An 8,630-nucleotide genomic window follows, 5' to 3' on the forward strand; every position below is an offset into this window, starting at 1 on the left:
CCCGTAGGAGTTGGACGAGTGCCGCACGGGTGTCTGGCTCCAGTGACGACCCGATGCTAACACATCTGTTCGGATCTCCTACGGTCAGTTCTATTGACTCGGTCAGGTCATCCGTCTCCATGCTCTTAGAGTTGGATTCCTCGAATTCCGGCCTGCTATCAATATTAGCAGACTTTCCTGACCGCGGCTGGCCATCAGAGTCGTTCGGCTCTGAGGCGGAGTCAGCCTTTTGGCCCCCATCAGATTTCTCGTTGTCTGGGGCTTCATTAGCCGAAACGTCTGAGCCTCTCGGCTTTTTGGCGTTTCGGTCCCGGTGCTTTTCCTCCCCATCGCCACGGTCGCCTCGGCGAGACGTGGATGGCTTGAGGTGATTGCATCGGCGGGCTTCTTTTTGACTGCCCTTTATTTTCTCGGAGCGTCCCTCGTCTGAAACGTATATCATGATTTGATGATACGTGGAGACGACTCCTTGAATGCCGTGAATGAGGGGTCTCCCCATGATCACGTTGTATGCAGATGGAGCATCTACGACCAAAAATTCGGCCATGATATCCCTAGCTGCTCGGCCTTCGCCGATGGTGACAGGAAGTGTAATCTTCCCGTCAGGATACGAGGAAGAGCCGTTGAATCCAGACACCGGGTAGGGTGCGGGGGCCAGGTGCTCGGCTCCCATCCTCAGCTGGTCGAACGCTCCTCGGAAGAGGATGTTCGCCCCGCTACCGCCGTCGACGAGGGTCCGCCAGACGTTGCGGTTGGCGATGCCCAGAATGATTACTAGGGGGTCATCGTGGGGGTATACCACCCCCTCACAGTCTTCGGCTGTGAACAGGATGTTCGGCGCCGGTGATTGGGACTGCCGAAGCTCAGCCTGATGAATCTGATGGGTTAGACCCCTCAGTTGGCGTTTGGCTGTGCCTTGCGAGATTCCCCCGGAAATAACCAGGATGTCGAGGGACTCCTTGCCCTGAGGTCCCTTATCCTTCTTCCGAGCGAAGTTGAGGTCCTGCCGAGAATCTTTTTCAGCTTTTTTCTCCTCGCGCCTGTCCGCGAGGTATTGGCTCAGGTACCCCTTGCGGACCAGATCCTCAATCTGGTCCTTCAGCTGGACGCAGTCCTCGGTGCGATGTCCGGGTGAGTCATGGAACTCGCACCACTGGTCCTTTCCCCTCGTCTGATGCCAGGGAGGCAATGGACGAGGTTTTTTGAATCTCCCCTCGTCCTTCGTCGTGCTGAAAATCTTAGCACGGGGAAGGGAGAGTGGAGTGTATGAATCGTACCTTCCCGTGTAGGGAAAGTGTCTTTCCTTCTTCGGCTCGGCAGCAGAGGACGGTTCTGAGGCCTTAGCCTTCCCTTTCCTCTGCGCCGAGACTTCGGGCTGCTGCCCTTTCGGCTTCTCAATTCTCGGACGAGACTGAGACCTGGATCTGTTCCACTCCTCGGCTCGGATGAACCTATCCGATGCTTCCAAGGCTTCCTCCAGGGTCTGCGGGGGATGCATGACCATGAAGTCCAGGAACTTTCCAGCTTGGAGGCCGTTCCGTAGCGCGAACACGGCCAGGCCTTGATCCAGGCTTGTGATTCCGGATGACTCGTTGCTGAAGCGAGTCAGATAGTCGCGGAGGCTCTCGTCCTCCGCCTGCTGCAGACTCATTAGCTCTGCAGTGGTCTTCTCTCGGCGGTTGGCCGTAGAGAATTTGCTCTTGAACTTGTTGGAGAGGTCGTTCCAACCGGTTATGGAGCCTTCCTTGAGCCCTTTGGTGATCCAGGATTGGGCAACACCTTTGAGGGTCGTAGGAAAGTATTTACACCAGGTAGCCTCAGACCTCGGGTTCAGATACATGTGCCCCTCGTAAGAGGCAATGTGATCCTTAGGATCTGAGGTACCATCGTAAGTAATATGTGCCGGGATTTTGACCGTTGGCACATGCTCTTCCAGAATCCACTTCTGGAAGGGCGAGTTCGATGGAACCATGACCGCCTTCCCCTTGTACCCAGCCTCAGGGACCTCGCTCCCTCCTCTCTCAGAGGTGGAAGTGGTTTTCGTCCCCGGCTGAGACAAGGTTGGGTGGGGTCCGGTATCCTCTGGGAAGGTGAGGCGGCTATGCACACTCACCTCCCTCGAACCCAAGCGTTCGTGAATGCTTCGGCGGGCGAATTCCGGGTCCTTGGAGGGCCCCATAGAATTCTGAGCTTCAGAGTGGTCAGAGGGTTGAGGGTTCCTCCTCCTCTCCTTACTGGAGTTTCGGGTGTCCCCTCGCCACCTCTGGCCGAGCTGTCTATGTGGTGGAACTTGTCCACCATCATCCTGACCGATCCTCCTTTTCAGGTTTCTCGGCTGGTGATCATCAGGCATCTGGATTGGAGCCCCTTGAGCTTTAAGGAACTCCATGCAGATGGCCACTGCTCTGGCCACTTCCTCGGTGGAGGGTCCGGAGGGAGGAGTCTCCCGCGGATGTGACCTGGACTGCACGCTATGGCGCGGCGGGGAGTTCCTCGCACCTGAGCCACTCGGTCTCGGGGATGGCCCCGGCTGCCGAGTGTGGTGCGAGGTGTTCTCCTCCTGGAGGCTAGGACCTCTTGAGGCTTCCCTTTCCGGAGAAATGGGGGCCTCCGATTCGGAAGAGGCTTGCTCCGGGGAGGGATAAACCGGCTGGCGTTCCCTCACCGTAATCCGGCCTCCTCCCTTCTTAGCCTTCTTGGAACTCTTTCCACTCTTAGTCATGGCGACTGCCGGAGTGTTTGATGACTGACGCGAAATTTAGTAGCGTTCCCCACAGACGGCGCCAAATTGTTTCGGATGAAAACAATCGAATCTCGGAAGATCCTTTTATCTTGAGGGAACTTGGTCTCGGTCCGAACGACGCCGGAGCCGAGGGTTTCCTGCACAACAAATACACGTAAACTAGCCTCGGGGGGGACGCCGAGGAAGGCCCCTCCGATGCTTAAGTCAGTATATTAGAGAGAGAAAGCTGTGCAAGAGTTTAGTTGCTTGAGGCTTTATTGTCTTTGTCTTTGTCTTACCAAGAATTGACCAAATTGTTGGCTTTTATACCTTGGTTAATGAAGGAGGCGGATTGGGCCCGGAAGTCAGTTGGGCTGGGCCAAGCTGATTGGGCCGTTGACTGACCTTGACATGGCTTTGAGGATGTTGATTTTTGACTTTAGCATATTTGGAGAGTTGAACCTTTGCCTTGGGCTTTTAATTGGATCATTCAGTGACCAGGCCCAATTGGACTAAATTGGACCCAAACACTTACAAATTACTTAGATAATCTTGTTGATTACTGATGTTGATAGCTTCACTTCAACAAATAACAATTTTTTTTTTCTTGGAATCTTTGGTTAGCATGCTCTACTCAGCTCTAGTGTTTGTTTTAACTTGGAAATTTTAGTAATTGGATTATTATATTTCGGATTCGTTATCGTACTCTTTAGCTAGTGATTGGTGTGTTGCCTAAGATTTTTCGATATTTATCGTAATAAGATCGACCTATTAATTTTGTACTCTCTTTGTCCGAAACTAATATAAAGTGGAGTAAAATTTATAAATTTTTATATTTTTTTCAAAGAGTCATAATCTTTGTTTATATACTTTTCATTATTACTTGTACGTGCTAGACTTCTAAATTAGAAATCGTGACCATCTGCTTTTATACATCCTAAAGTAGTACATAATGCGACTAGGGCCTGTTCCGATTGACTGAACTGAGCTGAATTGAATTGAATTGAACTGAACTGAACTTATTAATTAGTGATTTTTAACTACGGATTAGTATCTTTGATTATTTATTGATTTATTTATTACTATACATATGTGTATATACAAATGTATTAATAATAATAATAATAATAATATTATTATTAATTATTGATTATTATTATTATTATTTATTGATTATTATTATTATTATTATTGTTATTATTATTATTATTATTATTATTTATTGATGATGATTATTATTATTATTATTATTTATTACTTATTGATTATTATTATTATTATTATTATTATTATTATTATTATTATTGTTATTGTTATTATTATTATTATTATTATTGTTGTTGTTGTTGTTGTTGTTGTTGTTGTTGTTGTTGTTGTTGTTGTCGTCGTCGTTGTAATAAGAGCTTAAAAGAATGAAATTTGGCTTTATATCATTAACAATATCATTAGACGTAAATTAAGAGTTGAACTGAACTGAAATGAACTGAACTGAACTGAGCTGAACTGAACTGAACTGAATTTCAACGGAAGAGAACAGACCCTAAAATTAAGTTTCTTAAAAATTTCCCATTAAGGCCAGGCCAGAGAAACGTATTATGGGACGTTGTGAGTTTCAATTCAATCACATCAAAGAATTTTAGTTTTCTTATTTTTTACTTTTCGATAAATTAGGTTATAGTCTTGCGAGAAGACGTTCCTAATTTTCCTGTATCTTAGCTTAAAAAAAAAAAAAGAAAGAATTTTAGTTGGGTACTTTAGTTGTATAAAATCATACTGTAGCAATCTACACTACGTGACTACGGTACGGTTGTGCGTATACTTGGGCTTGATCCCCTCCCCCTTTTAATTGGGTTCTCCCAAAATTTTGGGAGATAATTATTGGGCTACTAAATTACATACACAAAGATAAAATGTCACTGACTGTTTTATGCTGTAGAGCAATATTTATCAAATTCAACCACTCAATATTAAGGTTCTGTTTCGATTTACTAAAAACTAACACCTGAACTGAACTTGATTTGGGTATTTTATACCCGGCCAGGTGGCCCAATCAGAAAGGGCCACGTGTCCTCCATATAGGTGCCATTTGGACCTATGGAATGATGACACGTGGAGGGTGGACTCTTCTCCGTCCTACGTGGACTGAAGGTCCAGCAGGGACCATTCAGGTGGCGACACGTATCACACAAAATGTGCTTCAAAATCCATTGGGCACAGTGACACGTGTCACTCAGGCATTGGCCCTGGGATGGCGGCCTTCTAAGGCCCAAATCCCGAGGCGCCGCAAAACGGCGTGACCTAATTCCTAGGTCACCAGATCCTAGGAAGGCACACTTTTCAAAAGGACCCTATAAATAGGGACATTATGTCATTTATGACAGAGAGAGAATTTTTGACACGCAATACGAGACGATACGTCACTCATCTCACCTTACCTGAGCTTGGAATCCAAGCAGATAACTTTAATTCCGCACGTTTTATTTCCGAACGTTTGCTGACTTAATCTTCGGAGGCGGACCCCCAACCATCCGGAGGTCCGTTTGCTTTGCAGGTATAGGCGTCCTCAGTTGAATCCAGTTTCAGTGTTGTAACTCTCCCGAGGGACAAAAACCTCGAAACATTTGGCGCCTTCTGTGGGGAGAGTACCTCTGAAATGGCTTCACAAGAACCTGTACCAAATCCGGAGGCCATTCGGCCTCCAAATGATGTACTGGTCCAAACGGACCATGACTCAGGTGACGACGCTGATGTCGAAACCTATGTGGATCCAAATGGATCCCTCATCTCTAAACGCATCCGCAGTAAGGAACGACGAGAGTGCCCCATGTTCAGGCAGGACCAAGCAAAACTGCTGGTCAGCCAAAGAAGCCTTCGGGGCGGCCGGTTGATCCTTCCCAGGCGGCAGGATCAACTCCCGTCACTCGGGATGAGCTAATGTCACTCCTGAGCAGCCTCAGGGGTGAAATCAAGCAGCTCTCCTCAAAGAAGTCGCCTACTCCTAGAAAGGAGCAGTCGGCCAAGAAGCCAGCCCAAGATGGCAAACAGAAGTCGGTCAGGGACCGTCAGCCGACTCCTCATCCTGCTCCTAAGGAGAAGGCCAGACCCCAATTTGACCTTAATCGGATCCGTTTCCCAGAAACGGGCGCAAGAAAACCCATCCGGCACATACAGTCGGATGGTAGCAAGAAAACGTTCTCTGACGCTCGGCAATACATTGAGGAGAGGAGAACCCAGCAATCAGAGTCGGCTTCAACGTCGACTTATCATGATAGCTTTCGGAATACCTCTGTGAGGTGTTCCCAGTCTGTACATGAGACCCCAGCAAGCAGCCAAAGGGTTCAGACTGGGCCGCATGTGATTCAGTCCGCCCAGTACATGGCACAACCATTGTACCAGGCGCCAGTTGTACCTTACATGCAACCTACCCTCTATGGAGGACAGGCGGCAAACGGCTATCAGCCGATGGACTGGCAGCTTAGGCTGCAACACCTTGGAGATCAACCCTCTGCTTTCTCCAGAGAAATAACTGAAGCCGTGCAGCCGGCGAAAGTTAAAAACGTTCTGGTTGGAGCCTATGACGGGACCTCCAACCCAGAGGACCACCTGTTGGCATACACCCACCTCATGTATTTACAGGGGTTGGATGATACCGCATGGTGTCGTTGCTTTCCAGCCACCCTAAAGGGCATAGCCCAGCAGTGGTTTGGCAACCTGCCGGCTGGCTGCATAAATAGCTTCAAGACGCTTGCGTTCTTGTTTGCATCAAACTTCTCTATGAACATCCCTGCCAAAAAGACAAGTCTTGACTTGGGCAATGTACAGCAGGGAGATAGAGAAGGTTTTCGATCCTACGTCAGGCGGTTCAATCTGGTCCGAATCCAGATTCATGGGCTGTCTGATGAGGTCGCCTTCACAGACTTCTTTAAGGGTCTGAAGGACGGGTCTACTTTTAAGTACGAACTCGTCCGCAAACAAATCTTTACCCTACAAGGAGCCTTGTGAGAGGCGAAATCCTACATACAGGCGACCGAACTCTGCTCCTCCAATAAGCAGTCGGACCATAAGAAGTCCGACCGGCAGAAAGAGAGTCGGCCTGCTCAGCCGGCTCCTAAGCCAGAAGAGAGCAAAAAGAAAAAGCAAGTCTGGGCCATTGATAACTCTGATCAACCGGCCCAGAAGAAGAAAAAAGAGTGGAAACCGTACGTCCCAAGGTACGAATTCCACAAGGACTGCTGCTCCATCCTTTTGGAAATTAAAGATCGGCTAACTCTTGAAAAGCCGACTGCTATGAAAGGTTCCGCTGAAAATCGGAACAAGAACCAGCATTGCCATTTCCATGAGGATGTTGGCCATGACACGAACGACTGCTTTAGTCTCAAGCGGGAGCTCGACCGTCTGGCCGACAAAGGACAACTGAAGTCCTATGTGAAGTCCAAAGTGACTTCAAAAGCAAATCTGGGGCAGTCCAAGAAAAAGACTCCCCAGCCTGCTGTGAGTGCCGAAACTGATGAAGAACCGGTGTACACCATAGCAGGCGGATTTGCCGGTGGTGGCCCGACCATTCGGGGTACCAAGGACCATCTAAGAAAGATGGTCAATTCTGTTGAGGAGGGGGATACAGCTAGCACATCCACCTTCCCTAAAGTTGTCATCACCGAACAGGACAGAGGCAAAGTCTGTCGGCCGCATGATGACCCTGTTGTCATTGAGTGTAAAGTCGCCAACCAGCTGGTTGGCCGAATTCTAATTGACACAGGAAGTTCCTCTGATCTCATCAGCCTCAAATGCTTGTCCAATCTCAAGTACAAACCGGATAGCATGATGGAGGTCACCCACACCTTAGTTGGGTTTGGGGGAGGACTTGTGCACCCAGTCGGACGAATTGACCTACCTGTCCGCCTGGGAAGCAGGGGAGACGGTCGGCACATGACCATCCATTTCCTAGTAGTTGAAGAGCTCATGGCTTACAACCTCATATTTGGCCGACCCACTCTTAATGAGTGTAAGGCCGTCATCATCCCTGCTCTCATGCTACTCAAGTATGAGAAGGATGATGGAACAGTTGGTTCCCTTAATGGGGACTAAAAGGCAGCTCGAGAGTTTTATCTCTCGGACGTCAAGCCTGCGGCCGCAGCATCCGGCCGGGGCAAGCAAATGATTGAGCTCGACGATGTCGAGGAAGAACAGTCGGCCCCACCAGCCGGAAAGAAAAGAAAGACTGATCAGCTGGTGGTGGTCAAAAAAGAAAAGCAATAGCAATCACTGACCGGGGAAAGGTCGGATGATCTTCGTCCCCAGCCTACTGGTGAGCACATTGATATCCCTCTGGATGATAGCCGTCCAGAGCGGACTGTTAAGGTGGGGACGATTGCCTTTGCAAAGTTGGGTGAAAACCTTCACCAACTTCTCAAGGAATTCAAAGACATCTTTGCCTTTGAAGTGAAGGAGATGCCAGGCATCAGCCCGGATCTCGCTGTCCACAAACTCGCCGTGGATCCTAAAAAGAAGCCCGTCCGGCAAAAGAAAAGAAACCACGGCGAAGAAAGAAGTCAGGCGGCAGCTGCCGAAGTAAAAAAGCTGTTAGATGCCAAGTTCATTCAGTCGTGCAACTTCCCTGAGTGGGTAGCTAACGTTGTGTTAGTAAAAAAGCCGAATGGAACTTGGCGGATGTGTGTTGATTACACAGACCTCAACAAGGCATGTCCAAAGGATAGCTATCCACTGCCTAAGATTGACAGTCTGGTCGACTCAACAGCCGGACATGCCCTGATGAGTTTCATGGAAGCCTATTCAGGTTTCCATCAGATCCCCCTGTGGAAAAAAGATCAAGAAAAGACGGCATTCGTCACTGATCATGGGTTGTTCTGTTATACGGTGATGCCGTTTGGTTTGAAGAATGCGCCTGATA

This window comes from Chenopodium quinoa, unplaced genomic scaffold (assembly GCF_001683475.1).
Source record: "Chenopodium quinoa cultivar QQ74 unplaced genomic scaffold, ASM168347v1, whole genome shotgun sequence".
NCBI lineage: Eukaryota > Viridiplantae > Streptophyta > Magnoliopsida > Caryophyllales > Amaranthaceae > Chenopodium > Chenopodium quinoa.